We start from the raw sequence: 20,474 nt of genomic DNA on the forward strand, positions 1-20,474 counted from the left end.
GGGAGAGGAGGGAGGGTAGGGGTAGGAGGTAAGAGAGAGAGAAGTGGAGGCAGGGGAGGAGGGGGTTGTGGAGGTAAGGGAGGTAGGAGAAGAGAGAAAAAGGAGGAGGTGAAAAAGACAGTGGAAGAGGTAGGGAAGGAGACTGAGGGCGAGGTGGAGGTAAGAGGAGGAGGCAGAGATGGAGGTGGAGGTAACAGAGGTAGTGGTGGAGGCAGGAGAGAGGAGGTTTATGGAAGGTGGAGGTAAGGGAGGCAGGAGAAGAGGCTGAGGGTGAGGTTAGAGAGACTGGTGGAGGAAGGTGAGAAGAGAGAAGAAAGAGGAGGTAGTGGAGGTGAAAAAAGACAGTGGTGGAGGAAGGGGAGGAGACTGATAGGATGGTGGAGGTAAGGGGAGGAGTCAGAGATGGAGGTGGAGGTAGCAGAGGTAGTGGTGGAGGTAGGAGAGAGGAGGTTTATGGAAGATGGAGGTGAGGGAGGCAGGAGTGGCAGGGTATAGGCAGGGTTCCCAGACTCCACTCGGCTTACGGAGGCAAAACAGATCACGTAGCAGAATGGGCCCGAGTCTTCCATTCACACACGCTATTCCGGGCCTCATACCACTGCCAGGCTCGCCCATCTAGTTTTACAGTGTCTGGCCGGAACACACACACACACACACACACACACACACACACACACATACACACACACACACACACACACACACACACACACACACACGGACGAGAGCTACAAGAGTGATCGGAATTCTTAGTCTCAAAATCATGCATTCTTTGGCCACGTGAATATTAGAAGCACATTTTTTCTTACCATTTTCCATCTACCTTTCGCGGGAGGTAACTATGATGTACGAGTATGATGCTAAACTACTACTACTATTACTACTATTACTATTTCTACCACTATTACTACTCTTACTGATGTACGTGCTGTCATTAAGACCACAAGCTTGCGTCCTAACTCAGTCCCAGGTGGCAATAAAGTCCTGTTAGTTCCGCGCCGGCCAGCACAGACAAAACAAGTGAGCCTCATAGGGAATACAACCACAGCTTTACACGGACCTAAAGGGATGCAGGCCTTGAGGGAGGGAGCGAGGGAGCGGGAGCCAGGGAGAGGGTTGGTGAAAGAGGGAGGGAGGGTGCGGAGATCTGGTGAAGGGAGGGGAGAGTATGAGGGATGGCAAGGGAGAGGAAGGAGAGAGAGAGAGAGGGAGGGAAAGGTGAGGAAGGTTGGTGAAGGGTGTGAAAGAATGAGAAATGGTGAGTGACAAAAAGGAAGGTGAGAGGAAGGAAGTTGAGGGGAGCTGGTGAAGAAGGGAAAGGAGGAAGGAAGAGTAAGGGAGAAGGAAGGGAAGGGAAGGGGAGGGAATAGGGAAGGAAGGGAAAGCAAAAGTAGGAGAAAAGAGGAGGCATGATGGAGGGAGAGGGAGGGGAAAAGGAAGGAAGGTAAAGGTGGGAGATGAGAGACAGGATGGAGGAAGAAGCAGAGGGAGAGGTGAAAAGAGTTAGCGAGAAAGGGAGAAGGTGAAAGGCGGTGAGAGGGAGGGAGGAAAGGAGAAGCGGGTGGGTGGGAGGGAGAGTGCGAGGAAGAGAAGGCAAAGAAATGATGAAGTGAGTTAATGGTCGGTGAAGAGGACGCAGAGAGAGGGAAAAAAATGTGACAAAAGAATTAACGAAGGAGGACGGATGGACAGAGGGACGAAAATGGACGGTTGGGAGTTATATAAGACAAGAAATAAAGTCACACTGATTGGACCGAACAGAAAACACATGTGACTGGTTCCAAATTAGTTGCGGACAGGTTTTGAAATTACTGAAAAGAGAGAGAAAAAAAAACAGCAAGTCAAGTGATTAATCAGCCGCCCTTTCGTTCTTGTTTTAGTAATTTATTTTCCACTTATTAAATTCGTGTTATTTATCCTTTCTACATCATGGGGTGGTTTTGAAATTGCTGGAAAAAGAAAAATTATTGAAAAGTGAAAAATTGTGATTACCAAGTGATTAATTAGCCGTTCTTTCCGCGTGTCTGTTTTATTATATTCTCTCGTCATTCATATTGGTGTTATTCATATATTATCCGTCGCGAAGTTGTTTTAAAATTATTGAAAGAGAGAAAAATTGTGAATACCAAGTGATTAATTAGCCGTTCTTTCCTAGTTTCTGTTTTAATATATCCTTTCCACTTAAATAATTCGTGTTGTTCATAAATTATCCGTCGCGAAGTTGTTTTAAAATTATTGAAAGAGAGAAAATTTGTGTTTACCAAGTGATTAATTAGCCGTTCTTTCCTAGTTTCTGTTTTAAGATATCCTTTCCACTTACAGAATTCGTGTTGTTCATAAATTATCCGTCGTAAAGTTGTTTCAAAATCGTTGAAAGAGAGAAAATTTGTGAATACCAAGTGATTAGTTACCCGTTCTTTATTCGTTTCAATTTCAATATATCCTTTCCACTTACAGAATTCGAGTTATTCATAAATTATCCGTCGTAAAGTTGTTTTAAAATCGTTGAGAGAAAATTTGTGATTACCAAGTGATTAATTAGCCGTTCTTTCCTAGTTTCTGTTGTAATATATCCTTTCCACTTAAATAATTCGTGTTATTCATAAATTGTCCATCGTAAAGTTGTTTTAAAATCATTGAAAGAGAAAAATTGTGAATGTCAAGTGGTAGTTAGCCGTTCTTTCCTCATTTTTGCCTCAGTAATTTGTTATCCACCTATAAAGTTCGCGTTCTTCATTATACATTGTGGAGTGGTTTTGAAATTAATAAAAAGGGAAAAAATGTGAAAGAATGGTGATTCATTGGCCGTCCTCTCCTCATTTCTGATTTATTAATTTACTTTACACTTAAAACAAAACTCGACTTATTCATTGACTTACCTTTCCTTTTTTATTTTATTCATTGGTTCCTCTCACTTTTCCGGCAATTCGTTAAACGCCGCAGATAGAAAACGGGGATTCGATTTCTTGGTTACTGTGTCCGCGGAGTTTGCCCAAAAGAAAACGGTCCGCTGATTGCATTTTATGGGATGGCTGAAGAATTCTGTCACACACACACACACACACACACACACACACAGCGGTTGTCCTAGATGATTTAACAGCAGTGACTAGAGAAAAAAAAATATCTCCGTTTTATTTAATTTCATTACATTTAAATGGTAAACTAAATAAAAAAATAACCACCAACAAACAAACTCACGTACACACATACAAGGAGAGAGAGAGAGAGAGAGAGAGAGAGTTGTATACCCTAACTTTCGGAACAAAGGCGGCGACGGGAAAGAAAACGAGATTAACTTTTGATTTCAATGATTAACAGAAAAAAAAGAAAAGGAGGTAAATTGTGTTAGCTAATTATGCATCTGTACAAAGCGTGATTCGAAATTGGAGGACTCTCTCTCTCTCTCTCTCTCTCTCTCTCTCTCTCTCTCTCTCTCTCTCTCTCAAATTAAAATATCAAGAAAGCGAAGAATAGGTGAAGCTTGAGGAGGAGGAGGAAGAGGAGGAGGAGGAGGTAATATATTGAGGTAGCATAATTACGGCCGGAGGGAGAGATAAGGAGGAAAAGAAGAGAAGTGAAGGAGAGGAAAAGAAGACAAAATACTCGTCTTCCCTTCCTCCCTTTTGAAAGCTGGCGGGAGGGAGAGGAAAGGGAAGGAAGAGAAGAACAAAGGGAGACGCGAATATGCCGGATCTCTCTCTCTCTCTCTCTCTCTCTCTCTCTCTCTCTCTCTCTCTCTCTCTCTCTCTCTCTCTCGGTATTCAATTTGTATGTATTATCTGAACAATTGATTCTGATGTATATCTGTTAAAGTGTATCTCTCTCTCTCTCTCTCTCTCTCTCTCTCTCTCTCTCTCTCTCTCTCTCTCTCGTAAGACACCAAACGCATCCATTTTATCACTGACTAACCTTTCAGTAACTCGTACACGGAGGGAGGCTGCCAGAGATACGATAACTACCCTCTGAATACGAGAGAGAACGGACGGAGGCAACGAACATTACTCTATAGCCAAGTGATATGAAATTGATATATAATAGACTAATAAAGAGGTCCAATTAAGAGGAATAACATGGGACTGGGACTCTTACATCACGTGGCCTTGGTATAATGGGTCTTTACAGTTTTCATTATCATCGTCGCACACAAGTTCTATTGGACGTGAAAATTAGTTGGGCGGAGCTTTCGGCCAATCAGAATCGCCGCTGGTTTCCTCGTGCCTAGCCAATCATAAACGAGGAAAGTGTCAGCTGTGAGGCGACGTGATCACCGCGAGATAATTAACGCCAGCTGACAAACACACACACACACACACACACACACACACACACACATATACTCGTGTTTATAGATAGATTAACTGAAGCAATTACCACAAGCTGATGAGACAGACACACGAACACACACACACACACACACACACACACACACACACACACACACACACAGCCGCAGCCACGAGCACCTGTGTTTGAAGGGAAGCGTTGATAAAGTTGGACAGGTGTGCAAACTAGCGAAAAGGTAAATTTAGGTTAACAAATACACGTGTTCGGTTCTGTCAATCTATCTATGTATCTGTCTCCATACCCATCTATTTGTTTAATGTGTCTATCCATTTCTATCCATCAGTACCTCTTTCTATCTGTCTGTATCTATCTTTGTTTATCTATTTTGTTTTACCTGTCCCTTTGTCGATTTTGTGTTGTTTGTGATAATGGAAAAATGACGATCATGATATAATAATAATAATAATAATAATAATAATAATAATAATAATAATAATAATAATAATAATAATAATAATAATAATAATAATACCAACAAAAGTAAAAAAAAAAAAAAAAGCGATAAATAACAAATAAATAGTTTAAACTTAATCCAAGATAATGACATTGAATTATTCATTGCGCTGATTAGCGTGAGAGAGAGAGAGAGAGAGAGAGAGAGAGAGAGAGAGAGAGAGAGAGAGAGAGAGAGAGAAACTCGTGTCTCAATTATGTAAATACGTGACCCTCGGAACCCCTGTCAGCCAGCAACACACACACACACACACACACACACACACACACACACACACACACACAGTTACCCGATATTCACGTATTTATTGCCTGGTGTCTATTTACTTTCCTTTGTTCTCTCAACCATTCATACGTAGTAACCTTTTAACTGTCTAATTGTTACCTGCTGCGAGATAATTGAGGCAGTACTGAAATAAAAAATAATGCACGTAAAAGCCATAAATAGCAACACAATGGAAACTGAATAGAGATACTGAACGAGGAATGATTAATGACAATGAGAAAAATAAAATATCAGGACATTTGAGTTGTAGCATATTAAGAAGTGGGTCGACATGGAAATTTGCCCAGACGAACTCCCAAATTTGCCTACGTTGGGTGGGCGAGGTAACGAGCCCCCCCTTTCCACTGTATGCCCCTGCTAACTGACTGAACTGAACATTACGTACAAAAAGATAGACTATTGGGAGTATATCTGTATTTGAAGGCAATAGCACCTAAACATCATTAATTAAAAGCAAACTGAATGGGTTAATGGATTCTGTCAGGCTCGAATCAATCAAATATATCGACATCTTTTTTTATCATATTCATTAACAGCTGCGAGAGGTGAAGTGTGTGGCGGATGTGAATATGAAAGGAATAAGCGTCAGGTAACTGTAATAGAATATCGAAAAAAAAATATTGTACTGGTAACACACACACACCCACACACACACACACACACCCACACACACCTATATACATCACTATTTTTAGATGTTGCACGGTAAGGGGATAAATCTCTGCAATTGATAACGCGGCGGGGTGAGTAATGAATGCAGAGGAGCAGGTAAATAGCCATCAATTAGTGCAGAGTTATGGCCAGGTGGGCTCTGCGGGAAAATAAAACAATGCTAATGAAAAAGGTAACAAATATGATCTGGTTTAGAATATTTAGATTTGCTTAGAATTAGGAGATAAAAAAATAGGTTAACAAAACGTATTGCCAGGCCTATTGTATTCAGTTTCGTAGGCTTAAGTGAAATAATAATAAAATGAAAATGAAAAAAATAAATCATCAACAAGAGCGGAGACGAAAAGTGCAACGATAATAATAATAATAATAATACCTAAAAGTTAATAAACAAAAAATAATAGCGATGGTGATAACTGCTGAGTAAGAAAAGCAATGAATATTCCTAGCACAACCATAAACAACAAAACCAAACAACAACAAACAACAAACAACAAGACGAAGGAAGTTTCAATCCCTTCATTATTACCAAAACAAAAATAAGGACCAATGACAACAAATCAACCAAGACCTCCAACTAAGCAGACAACCAATGAGAGCTGTGTATTTTTTTCCATCGTGCATTCTCAATCGTCCAATCAGTAGGCAGGAGAGAAAGGGAGGGAGAAGGAGGAGGGGAAAAGAGGGAAAGGGAGGGGTGAGCGATAGGGAGTGGGAAAAAGAGAGAAGAGAGGGAGAGGGGGAAGGGGAGGAAGAAAGGGAAAAGAGAAAGATAGGAAAAGAGGGAGAGGGGGAAGGAAAGAAGAGGAGAGAGGGAAGGAAAGGAAGAGAGAGGTGAATGGAAAGGAAGAGATAGGGTGATAAGAAGGGGGAGGAGGAGGAAGAGAGGAAGAGAGGAAAGGAGAGGAAGAGAAAGAGGGGAAGGAAAGAAAGAGAGGCATGGGGGAAGGAGAGAAAGAGAGGGAGAGGGGAAGGAAAGAAAGAGAGGGAGGGGGAAGGAGAGGAAGAAACGGAGAAGGGGAAGAAAAGGAACAGAGGGAGAGGAAGAAGGAAAAGGATGAGGAAAAGGGATAATTAGGAAGGAGAGGGTGGTAGGAGAGGAAGAGAGGGTGAGAGGGGAGAGAGGGGTGAATGGGTGCCAATCACAAAGTGCTGGCAATGTTGACGCCAAAGGTTCATCGCCTAACTTGAGAACAATGACAATCCAGATAGAAGGCGAGTTTTTCTTTCGTGTGTGTGTGTGTGTGTGTGTGTGTGTGTGTGTGTGAAGTTCTTTTATAATGAGAGAGAGAGAGAGAGAGAGAGAGAGAGAGAGAGAGAGAGAGAGAGAGAGAGAGAGAGAGAGAGAGAGAGAGAGAGAGAGAGAGAGAGAGAGAGAGAGAGAGAGAGAGAGAGAGAGAGAGAGAGAGAGAGAGAGAGAGAGAGAGGGGTCAACACCAGCTATAATGAAAATCGCACTTTGGCAAGTTAGCTTTAATGAAGGCAAATATCCACTAAATACGAGCCATGAAACTGAATGGGGAAAAAACAACAACAATAAAACAACGAAAGTAAATATAAAAAAAAAAAAATGTACCTTGCTGGATAAACACGATCGAAAAAAAATGATAGATATTTTTTTGTGTTGATAATAATGAGGGTTGAAACTTCCACTGTCTTGTTGTTGCTGTTGTTTTTGCTGCTGTTGTTGTTTTTGTTGGGACAGAAAAAAATAATAGAAATAGATCCAGCTAAAGAAAAGACACAAAGTTATTAGTTAAAAAGGCACATGGTAAAAAAAGAGCAAGATAACTTCATATAAACATTAAATAAACACAAAAAACATACCAAAAAATAAAAATATAAATAAGAAAAATAAGAATGAGGATAATTAATCAGTCGGAAAAACATACTGAAAAAAACAAACAAATAAAAAAACAACTAATATCAAATAAAAAAAAAGAAAACAAAAAAATCTGGCCCCTCCTAAAAATATAATCACAGTCCCCCCCCCAAAAAAAAACACTGAAAAGAGAAAAATATGGCTAAAATAAAAGGGAAAGTGCCGTCGTAAAAAAGGGAAAAATATAACACAAATGGGAGCTTTAGAAACAAAAACAAAGGTGGGCAGTGTGAACGCAGTGAAAGAGATGCGTTTTAATAGCCCGTTTGTTTTGTACTGAAAATAAGGTAAAAAAGAAAAATATGGGCTTTGCTGGTAGCTCTCTCTCTCTCTCTCTCTCTCTCTCTCTCTCTCTCTCTCTCTCTCTCTCTCTCTCTCTCTCTCTCTCTCTCTCTCTCTCTCTCTCTCTCTCTCTCTCTCTCTCTCTCTCTCTCTCTCTCTCTCTCTGATAAAGTGTCAGTACAAAGCAACTCTATTCTTGCTAACAATCCCTTTCCTACATCCTTTTCATTTTTTTTCCTCCTCCTCCTCTTCCTTCTCTTCCTCCTTCTCTGGCTCTTTCTGTTCTTCCTTGTTCTCCTCCTAAATGTAGTTCCTTTTAACTCTTCCTCCTTCCTCATCTTTTTTTTTCTTCATCTCATACCTCCTCAGTTTTATTCCTCCCGTTTGTCTTTTGTTTTATCTCCTTATCCCCTGTTCCTGTTTTTCTCCTCCTTTTCCCTTGCTCCTCCTTACGGATCAGCCTTTTCCATTTTTCTCTCATTCCTTGCTTCCCTATTCTCATATTCCACATCGTAATTTCCTTTTCTTCCCCTCATTCCAAGACACAGACATAGAAAGGCAGACATACACACACACACACACACACACACACACACACACACACACACACACACACACACACACACTTCCATCTCTTTCACCTAACGCTCCCAGATGCTGCTACACACATATTTTCCTGTCCCTGTAACTCACACACACACACACACACACACACACACACACACAAACACAAACGCCGTTCCTTGTCCCCTCCTAACTCACTCACACGCACATGCTTCCATACACACACACACACACACACACACACACACACACACACACACACACGCCTTGTATCTTTACATATGCCCAAGCAGGTTGTCAGAATAGAGTGTGGAAAGTGTGTGTTGTATGATTTGTGAGACTAGATGAAGGAGGAGGAGGAGGAGGAGGAGGAGATGGAGAACATAGAGAAAAGTGGTGAAAGAAGGAAAGACACAGAAGAGAGAGAGAGAGAGAGAGAGAGAGAGAGAGAGAGAGCATCATAGTTTCTGCCTTGCACACCCAGAAAGAGAAAGAAAAAGATAAATAAAGGAAGCAAAGATATATAAACAACAAAATATTCGACAAAGGAACCAAAATACCAGAACAAACAAACAAAGAAATAAGAAAACAATAGATAAAAATAGACCTGAAAGGGAAAACTCGTGAATAAAAAGTGGAGAAAATAATTAAAATGAGAGTCAGAAGAGGAAGGAATAGAGTTGAGGAAGTGAAGATAATAAGCGAAGGAAATGTAAGTGTGAGAGGAAAAAGAAGGAGAAGAAAGTAGATAATAAGGAGAAAAGAAGAAAAAAAATATAGGCAGAGAAAAGAGGAAGAAGGAAATAGAGACGAAGCAGATGAAGTGGGATAAGGAAGTGGAGAATGATGTGGAGGAGAAGGAAGTGGAGGAAGAGACGAAGTTGAGGGAAGTAGAAGGAAGAAAAGAAAGTGGAGGAGAAAGAAAAGAGCTGATTAGACGAGAACGATCAGAAATTGGAAGTAGAGGAAGAAAAGGAGAGGAATTGAAGGAAGGATGGAAGAAAGGAGGAAAAGGAGAAGGAGGAAATGGAGCAGAAGGATTTGGAGGAAAAGTAAGAAGGGAACAGAATGAAGGAAGAAAGGAAGGAAGTGGGGAAGGAAACAATGAGAAGGAAAAGAAGAAGGAGGAAGAAAAGAAGCAAAAGGAGCAGGAGGAGGAGGAGAAGGAAAAGGAGGAGAGAAAGAAGGAGGAATAAGCAGCGCCATAACTTTCTATATTTGAAGTCGTAGCAAAAAATATAAATAAAAAAATTCACAACTCTATGGAATTTGGGGCCATAATCCAGGCCCTCTAGGGGGTTAGGCGCGCCATTACCATAAAAAGAGCTAAGCATACACGGCGGGGAATATATATTTGATTTTCCTCTTTTTCCCCCTTTTTCTGCGCCTCTCGTCCCCTCCCTTCTTTTCCTGTTGGGGTATGTCATGTTTTTGGGGCTGGTGTCGTAACTGTATGCTTATCCTGTTTGTGTGTGGGGGTATGGGAGGTTTGGGTGTGTGTTTGTGTTTTTTTAGTGTGTTTTTTTCCGTGTATGTTTGGTGTTTGTGTTTGTATTTTTTAGCATTTTTGTTGTCCTTTATTTTTCGTAATCTTGCTAATGTTTTTTTTTAATGTGTATTTTTGTATTTATTTGTTTACGTTTGCTTGTGTTTGTTTGTTTATTTGGTGTGTGTGTGTGTGTGTGTGTGTGTGTGTGTGTGTGTGTGTGTGTGTGTGTTCCGCCTACACACAAAATAAGCTGGCAGGGATAAATATTTGATCAGGATCTATAAATAGGCATTATAGTATTTTAATTATCTACTATTAATATGACTGGTGATTCTCTCTCTCTCTCTCTCTCTCTCTCTCTCTCTCTCTCTCTCTCTCTCTCTTTCATATTATTCTGCATGCTATATTATTTCGACTCTCGTATTTCCTGTGTTCTTACATTTTCCAATTATATTTGCAGTCTTCAAAGTCACTTCCAACATGGCGTACAAAAATTTATCTCCAGAATTCACATCCACTCTGCATACATACTATTAATTTTCGTCGACTTGTGTGTTGATTTCTTTCCATGTATATTTTCCACGCATTCATTTAGTTCCGATATTCTTTTTCCCTGACCTTTCTGCCCCGTGCGTCGGTTCTAGTGTTCGTGCACCTGGATTTTACTAATAGAGCCCCGGGATAACACACATCCGGCTTATAGTATCTGCCGGTACACAGATTTTCATATACAGCAGCTTTACATATATTTCTTTAGCGTTTGTGTGCATGTGTGTGTATGTATGTATGTATGTGAGTATAATCGTTTTCTGTCAGTCTGTTTTTTATCACTGCATCTTTATTCTTCTCTTATTTTTTCTGTCTATTCCATCATCTTTCTCATTTATTTGTCTTTATTGGTGTAAGGATGGATGAATGGAAGAGAAAAGTGGATGGGAAAAATAAACGTGTGTGTGTGTGTGTGTGTGTGTGTGTGTGTGTGTGTGTGTGTGTGTGTGTGTGTGTGTGTGTGTGTGTGTGCGCGTGTGTGTGTGTGTGTGTGTGTGTGTGAAGAATACAGGGACAATACATAAAGAATACAAGAGTTGGTGTTTGTCTGTCTACCTGAATCGAAAATACGAATATAGAGAGTAAAATATTTTCTCCTATTTTTTCTAGTTTTCCTCATTTATTTTCAGTCTCCAAACTTAAACGAGAAAAGAATTTGAAGTCACTTATACATAAAAGAATGTGAAGTCAATTATATGTAAAAAAAAAAGTATGAAGTCAGGTGTACTTGAAATAATGTGAAGTTGAAAGAAAATTAAGTCAGATATAAGTAAAAGAATATGAAGTCATTGGTACGTAAAAAAGAAAGTGAAATCAGTTATAAGTGAAAGAATTTGAAGTTGAGTAAAAAAAAAAAAAAGTGAAGCAGGTGCACGTAAAATAATATGCAGCTAGTTATACGTGAAAGAAAGTCGTCAGTTGTACGTAAACAGGTGAAATCAGTTATGAAAGAATTTAATGTTATGAGTAAAAAAAGTGAAGCAGGTACACGTAAAATAATATGTTGCTAATTATACGTGAGAGGAACCCGTAAAATAATACGAAGCCCATTATACACGTGAAATAATATAACGTTAATAACCAGGAGAGGAAAACTTTGAAGATGATGTATATTAACTTTTATGATATTAATTACATGTCGCCCGTCAACACAAACAGATAGATGCAACGCCCGCGAGACTTGACATTTCAGGAGATTAGTAAATATGTGTGGATATGTTTAGCTGATTTTTTTGTATATGAAGCGATAATTATGAATACCTGGTGGGACTGACACCTGACAGAATATTCAATGAGCTATTTCGTATTAACATGGGTTACCTTTACCTGAAAATAAACTTGATATTAAATGATGAATATTATTAAAGAAGAACACACCGACGGACAGGCATAGCTACAGGTAAGAAAAAAAAACACAGTAGAGACACAGAAAGACAAACAGACAGACTGGACAACACACACACACACACACACACACACACACACACACACACACACACACACACACACACACACACACACGCTGGGGGATGATGTGTTACTAATATTAACACAGTAATAGCATGGCACTAACGGCCCATCAAAGTATTTAATTAAAACATTATATTGGCAAACTCCATTATTATCATTGGGCCCGAATGTCTATTTGAGAACCGATGCCACAGATGCTGCTAAATAAGTTAATTATATAAATATTTTTTAATCTGAACTTATGCTATTTAACACGTCCATGATCTGTTAACCGTATTATTCTATTTTTTTCTTGTATTTCTGTTTTTTTTGTGGTTTCAAGAGTTCCCTTTCCTGTAAATACGTTAATCATGGTTTTTATCTTTACTTATTACCTTATTTGTTTCATCAGTGATCAGTTCAACCCACTAACTTATTTTTTTCTTATAATATTCCTTTGATTTTCCGTTTTTTTCAGTTTCTTTCAGTTCCTTTCTCGTAAATAACTGTAGTTTTTATATTTTCTGACAACAATATTTAATGCTTCAATAATCAGTTAACGGCACTTTCATATCTTTTCCGTATGTTTCTTTCAGTTTTCTTAGCTTTTGCACTGTCAACAATTTCTTTTCCCTTCCCCTCTTCGCCCTACGTTCAAGGCGTCTCCTTCGCTCCCTTCCTTCTTACACGCGTCTCTCCCCTTTTCCCTGATCCTTGCTGAGACATGTTTTTGCTTCCTATACTTCCCTTCCTTTGTTTCTTTCATTTGTTTTTCCTTTATTTTCTTCTTCCATCTTCTTGCGTCCTCCACTTCCCTTGTCCTTTTCTTGTTTATCTTTTCATTCTTTTTTCATATCTTTTACAGACCAGTTTCTCATACTTTTTTTTTTACTTCTTATTTATTATCTTTATATCTACTTATTTTACTACCATCTTTTCCATTTATTATTATTACTTTCTTCCTGTCCTGTCTGTCCTAATTTCGGTATCTTTGAACTTTGCTTTCTCTCAAATTATTTTCTCATCTCTCCTTTAATCCATTTTTTATAGATATTTATTGGTCATTTTCTTTTCCAGTTCTTAATTTAACTTTTTTTATATTCCTATCAGTCGACGTATTTTTCCCATTCTTTGTCTTTTTTTTCTTTTTTCCCTACATTTCATTCCCTTTTTCATATAGTTTCTCATATATTTATTCTCTTCACTCCCCATTTATTATCTTTTCAATTTAATTATTCAGTTTATATTCTTTTTCTCGCAATTCTAAACATCTTTCTACCTCCTTTATCTATGTTTTTCTCTTCCATTCAATTATTCTTTTTTTTTCTCCTTTGTTCATAATTTTATGCTTCGCTCTACCTCATCTATGTATATTTCTCTATTTCTCTTCCTTTTTATTTTTTTTCCATTTTTTTGCTTCGTCCTAACTCCTCTACATATGTTTCTCTATTCCATTCAATTATTCATTTTTTCTTTTCTTTTTTTTTCACAGTTTTATGTTTCGTTCTTCCTCCTCTGTCTACATTATCCTCTTTCTTTCAATGACAGCCTTCGTAACTACTTCTCTTCCCCTTCTTTTTATTGTTATGATTTGAAACTCCTGCTCCCTCTCCTCCTTAAATACTGACGTTAAACTTTTATACCCATTTGCCTCTTTCATTTTTCGCATTTCATTTCATCCGTTCCGTGTAGTTTTTTCCCCTACCTTCCCACCTATCCTTTCCCCCTCGCCTCCTCTTTTGCAGTATTTACCTAAAAGCTGTTCCTCTTAACAGCCCACAATTCTTCCCCCTTTTACCCCTCGCCAGTGTATCTTCTCTCTCTCTCTCTCTCTCTCTCTCTCTCTCTCTCTCTCTCTCTCTCTCTCTCTCTCTCTCTCTCTCTCTCTCTCTCTCTCTCTCTCTCTCTCTCTCTCTCTCTCTCTCTCTCTCACACACACACACGCCTACACCTTTACTCTCCTTTTTCCCTCCTCTTCTCTTTCCTCTCCTCCCCTCACGCTGTTCCTGCATTCTTTACATTTCCTCTTCTCCTCTTCTTTATTATTCGAGACCCTCCACTTCTCTCCCTCCCTCCCCTTCCTTCCTTTCTTTCTTCCTTTCTCTTGCTCACAGTCTCTTTTCTTTTTCCTTTATTCCGACCCCAACCTTGATCTCTTCTTTTTCTTTTCCATTTATCTCCCATTCCTTCTCATCCTTCTCTTTGTATTCTCCTTTGCATTCACACTTTTCTTATACATTCTTGATCAACTTTTCCGATCCATCTTCTCTTCAGTGTTTTTCTACTTCATATTTTCTTTATCACGACTCTTGACATTTCTATTTTCCTTTTTGTACTTTAATCTCCAAAATCTTCTTCTGACCATCACTTTCGACTTTTAACTTCCCTATTTTTTTTTTCTACTTTAACCTCACAAATTTTCTTCTTTTTCTTCTTCCCATCACTTCCTTACCTTCCTTTCCTTCCCTTTAATCTCCAAGTCTAAACCATCCTCCCTACCACGCCTCCCTTGTCCTTCCAACCCTCCTCCTCCTCCTCCTCCTCTAGCCGCGTCCCCATAAACAAAAGTGTCACTGCCTGCCGTGTCCCCTCAATCACGACACCAACAGACACACTACATAATTGAGCCAGTTTAGAGACACCCGCACACACCCCGCCGCCCGTTCCCTTTAAGTCACCCTTGCAACTCACTCTACGGGGATAAACGGAGGAATAGATATAGAGTAAGATATTGAGTATGTAGGATAGTAAGTAAGATACAGTGAGTAAGATATAGAGTATGTAAGATAGTAAGATATTGAGTAAGATAGTAAGATATAAAGAAAAATATAGTGTATGTAAGATAATAAGTAAAATATGGAGCAAAATTTAGAGTATGTAAGATAGTAAGATAGAGAATAAGATATTAGAGTAAGATAGTAAGTAAGATATTGAGGAAGTTAGGAGATGTTTAGGAAAGATATTAGAGTAATATAGTAGTAAGATATAGGGTAAGACATTGAGGAGGTTAGGAGATGTTTAGGAAAGATATTAGAGTAAGATAGTCGGTAAGATATAGGGTAAGTAAGATATTGAGGAGGTTAGGAGACGTTTTGGAAAGAAGGAACAAAATATACATGACTGGAAGAGAGGAGAGTAGATTAAGGGGGTTTAAACTAAGGGTGGGGAGAGTTTAAGGGAGAGGGTAAGAGAGGTCAAGGGGAGTGAGTCTAGTGCTGTTGTTGTTGGTGGTGGTAATGGTGGTGTTGTTGGTGGTGGTAATGGTGGTGATGGTAGTGGTGGTGATGGTGGTGGTGGTTTTTCAATTCGTGATGCAGGTGTTGTGTCTTCTTACTTTTCTGAGTCGTTTTTGAGAGAGAGAATGTGTTGTTGTTCTCTCTCTCTCTCTCTCTCTCTCTCTCTCTCTCTCTCTCTCTCTCTCTCTCTCTCTCTCTCTCTCTCTCTCTCTGCTACGGTTTAATTTCTTGTAGCAATTTACTTTTTGACATCCCGATTCTGTTTTCATTTCGCTTCAATTTTCTTCGTCGATGATCCAGAATTCCTCCCTTCCTCTTTATTTTTCAAGTATTTTCATCATCGACCTCCTTGCCTACCTATCTACGTTCCTGTCTATCTACCTTTCTATCTACCTAATCACCTATTTACATACAATCATATCTACCTATTTTTCTTTTCACCAGATTTTTTTTTCTTTTCTCGGAGATTGTCAAGTATTTTCATCGTCGACCTCCTTGCCTACCTATCTACGTTCCTATCTATCTACATTTCTATCTACCTAACCACCTATTTAAGTACAATCATATCTACTTATTTTTCTTTTTACTAGATTTATTTCTTTTCTTGTAGTATGTCAAGTATTTTCATCGTCAACCTCGTTGTCTACCGATTTATCTACGTTCCTACCTTCCTACTTACCTACCTATAATCATATCTATCTACTCTTCTTGATACCAAAACACCTAACTACCAACCTACCTCTCTACCTATACTCATATTTTCCTACTATTCTACTGACTAAACCACCTAACTACCTTCCCATCTACCTACCTACCCTCTTGCCTGCCGCAATATCTACCGACTCACTTACCCTAATGAATCCCGCGGTGTCTCCTCAATTATTTTAGTCTCCCCACGACCACCGAGGCAAAAAAACAAGGAACAGCCACCCGCAAACGCACGGGGGAATTGGGTCCTTCACGGAACAGACCTGCCATCTGGTGGCCCTGCTGGAGCCTCTGCCAGAGCCAAGCGTTGCGGCGTTCTGGGGTCCAGTGAGGCTTAATTGACATTTATCTGTACCAAACTAGTAAAATATCAGAGTTGTAATGTTCACTATCATGTTTACATAAAAAAATCTGAGTTCTGTACATTATTCATGTCGTTATAATGATTATAATTATTGTTGGCAAAATAAGAGCATTCATCGAGATATCCTCCAAAATCCAGTTCCGTGGTTAACAGGAATGCATCAGCGCGGCCTCTTGGCAGGTATTCCCTTCATGCAATAAAGGAGAAGTCAAACAAGTCTGGCATGGTGTCATGCTCTCAAATCGTATGGTAGTGGTGGAAGGTAGTGTTGAAAATTTTGCCACTCAACATTCCTCCAGCTGACACGTCACTGCCTCACACACATGCTTCCTTTGTCCCTCCAATCAAAGGTCTTGGTCTTGGTCTTGGTCTTGGTTCGGGAGGTTGTTTACATTGCTGCTAAACATATCGCACGCTGCCGGCAGCAAGTATTGTACTTATTTAATTTTTCTAATTTAAATCATAATACATATATCTTTAGCATCTTATAATGTTACATTCACTATATGGAGCTTTAAAGGAACAACATAGAGCATGTGACGAGTTAATAAGTCAGAGGTAAATGACCCAGCAGTAACCTTGGGCGGAAAGATTCCCTAATGTAGGCGAAATGACTCCATAGTATGAGCGAACTGACCTGTGGACGAGATGACTCAATGGTGTCGTGAAATGGCCGTGGGCGAAATGACCGGATACCTATCTATATATTTATTATCCTTAGTATCTGTGTATCTATCCATAGCCATCCACTAATATATCTATTTCCCTAAGTATCTGTCTATCTATCTCTTTATCTAATCCTTTATCTATCTGTCCAATGTAATCTTAAGGTATACATTTGTCTATTAAGAAGAAAAAAAACAATCTTTCATTCTAGATAAAACAATAAATAATAAAAGAAATGTTTAAGTCACCCATTTTCTTTCTTTAATCCGAATAGTTAAGTCCACGTTAATCCGCTACAGAGAAAAGAAAACGGCGTGGCTTGCTTGCTTCTTTTCTCTATTGAGTGGGAGGGGAAAGAGAGGAGGAGGAGGAGGAGGAGGAGGAGAGATGACGTCACTTTTTCCTCCACTCCTCTCGTAATCTCTTCTCCTTGCCAATGTTCTCTCCATTTCTGTCCCTCCCACCTTTATCACGGGTTTAATCTTGCTCAGCCTCTTTTCCTCCACCTCTCTCTCTCTCTCTCTCTCTCTCTCTCTCTCTCTCTCTCTCTCTCTCTCTCTCTCTCTCTCTCTCGCACCCGGTTTTTATAGTGACGGTCCCCAGGGAAGCAAATTTCGGTGTTGCAGGAGCAGTAAAGCCGCTAATCTAATGGCTGCATTCTTTCCGGGGGGGAGGGGGGGAGAGGGGGAGGAAGGAGGGAGGGAGGGAGGGAGGGAGAGTGGGAAGGTAGGATGGATGGAAGACTAGCAGGGAGGGGGACGGAAACATGAGGGAGGAAAGGTGAAAGGTAAAGTGCAAGGGAGGGAAGAGGGAGGGAGAGAAGTGGGAGGGAAGGAAGGGGTGTGGATGTGGGTAAGTGAGGGGAAGAGGGAGGGAAGGGAAGGGAAGAGGGAGGGGGAGTGGGAATGAGAGAAGGAATGAAGAGGAGGAGGGAGGGAAGGGAAGGGAAGAGTGAGGGGGAGTGGGAATGAAAGAAGGAATGAAGAGGAGGAGGAGGGAGGGAAGGGAAGGATAGGAGAGAGTGAGAGTTAGCAATGAAGGAAGGAAATGACGAGAAGGGAAAGAGGAACGAAAGGAAGAGGGAAGGAAAGTTGAAATTAAGGAAGGAAAGAAGAATGGAGGAAAATGAATTGAGCGAGAAAGAAGGGAAAAGGAGAGGGTAAGCAGGGAGAGAGGAATGGTGGTAGCATGCAGAAGAGGAAGGATGAAGGAGGGAATATAGGAAGGAGGATGGAGGGCGGGAAAGGGAGAGTTGGGTAAGGGAGGCAAAAAAGACGAAGATGGCACAGAGAAAGGAGACGGAAAAGAAGGAATGAAGAAGAGAAGGAAGGGAGAGAAGGAGGGAGAGAAAAGCAGCGTAGGGAGGGAGTGAAAAAGAGGCAAGACAGGAGAGAGGAGTTAAAGAAGGGAGAGAAGAGAAGGAGGGAGGAAGGGAGAGGAGGGAGAAGAAAAGTTTTGGAAGGGAGGGAAAAAGCGAATGAAAGAAGCATGATAGGACGAGTACGTGAGAGAGGGAAGGAGTTTAGGAAGGAAGGGAGAGAATGGAAGGAGGGAGGGAAGATGAGAGAAAATATGTAGGAAGGGAGGGAAAAAGCAATGAAGGAGGTAAGATAGGAGTAGGAGAGAAGGAAGGAGTTTAGGAAGAAGGGAAAGAATGAAGGGAGGGAGGGAAGATGAGAAAAAAAGTGTAAAGAGGAAAAGAAAAAGGGAATGAAGGAGGAATGATAGGACGAGTAGGTGAGAGAGGGAAGGAGTTAAGGAAGGAAGGGAGGGAGGGAGGGAATGGAGGAAACAGATGGTATTAGGGAGGGAAAACGTGTCGCTGGTGGAAGGTAACTTTTGGCATTAGTCTTTAGCTCTTTTTATCCTCCAGTTTTTTTTCTCTCTCTTTTTTTCTCTGTACCGTTTCTAGTTTCTTCTCGTGTTTCTTTTTTTGGGGATTTCAAGAAAGTTTTTTTTTTCCCGCGTCTGTTTTATTTTTTATTTTCTTTCACCCTGACCGGATTTTGTGTTTTTTTCTGGGAGAGGCAAAGAAGAAGAGAAGAGAAAGGAAGACGAGGAAGAGGAGGAGAAGGAATAGGAGGAGGAGGAGGAGGAGGTAGATGAAGCCATGGGTGAAGAAGAAGAGTAGGAGGAAGAGGTTAAAGAGGAAATGGAAAAAAAAGACGAAGAGGAGGAGGAGGAGGAGGAGGACGAGGATAAGGATGAAGAGGAAGACGTGGGTGAAGAAAAAAAGAGTAGGAGGAAGAGGATAAAGAAAAAAGAGAAAGACAGGTGAAAAAAGGTGAGAGAGAGAGAGAGAGAGAGATTTTGGTCCTAACATGGGTTAAGTCTGGAAAATTATGTTATCAGGCTCAAGGCTTGGGAGGGAGGGAGGGAGGGAGGGAGGAAGGAAAGAAGGAAGGAAGAGGAAGGTAAGTAGATAGGGACGGAGGAAGGGCGACGTAAAGAGGAAATAAAGAAAGACAGAATGAAGGAGGAATGGGCGAAGTCAAACAAACAAACAAACAAACAAAACAAAAAATGAAAATGAAAATGAAAAAAAATAAAAAAAGAGGAAAAGAGAGAAAATTAAACAGACAACGAGGAACAAAGCCGTGAATGCAAGGAGAGAAAAAAAAGAAACAAAGAATATAAAGAAAACGAATTAGAGAGTGAGAGAGAGAGAAACAGCTGACTGGGATTACGTTCTGAACACTCCTCCGACTCCTCCTTTACCTGGTTAGAAGAGGAGGAATAGGAGGAGGAGGAGGAGGAGGAGGACGAGGAGGAGGAGGAGGAAAGAGGAGTCTTGCTTATTTCCTCTGCTTCTACGTCTCTCTCCTGTTTCCATATTTTTTTCTCTCCATCCTTTTCTCTCTCTCCATTCCCATTCATTTCCCTCTTTATTTTTCTATCATCTCTTTTTCCTCTTCCTTGTAGCATCTTGCGTTTCCACTGATTTTTATTACTTTACTTTACTTTCTCTACTTTCCACTCCTTTCTTTACTTTTCTATTATCCTTTTTTCGATTCTTACTCTTTCGTTCTCTCTCTCTCTCTCTCTCTCTCTCTCTCTCTCTCTCTCTCTCTCTCTCTCTCTCTCTCTCTCTCTCTCTCTTACCTTCTTATTTCCTTCTCATTCCTTCCCTTCCAAACAACACAAGCTTTTTCTTCCCTCCGTGCTATTTTATCCCTTCGACCCCCCCCCACCCCCCCCCAACACGTCCAAGCGATAAAACTAAAAAGAAAAACGAAAAGAAAAAAAATAGGACACATACACCAATTTCCCAATGACGATTTTTCAAGAAGATCTGTACAGTGCAGACGAAGAGGAGGAGGAGGAGGAGGAGAAAGGGAGGAGAGAAAAATTTTATGAGAACTTTGACTTTCTGCCTTTGTTTGTGTGTGTGTGTGTGTGTGTGTGTGTGTGTGTGTGTGTGTGTGTGTGTGTGTGTGTTGGAGTGATACCGCCATAAGTAGATAAACAGACTCATCTACGCCAAAATAGGCTCTCTCTTTATCTATTAATTAATCTACTTTGCTATC

This window comes from Eriocheir sinensis, chromosome 11 (assembly GCF_024679095.1).
Source record: "Eriocheir sinensis breed Jianghai 21 chromosome 11, ASM2467909v1, whole genome shotgun sequence".
NCBI lineage: Eukaryota > Metazoa > Arthropoda > Malacostraca > Decapoda > Varunidae > Eriocheir > Eriocheir sinensis.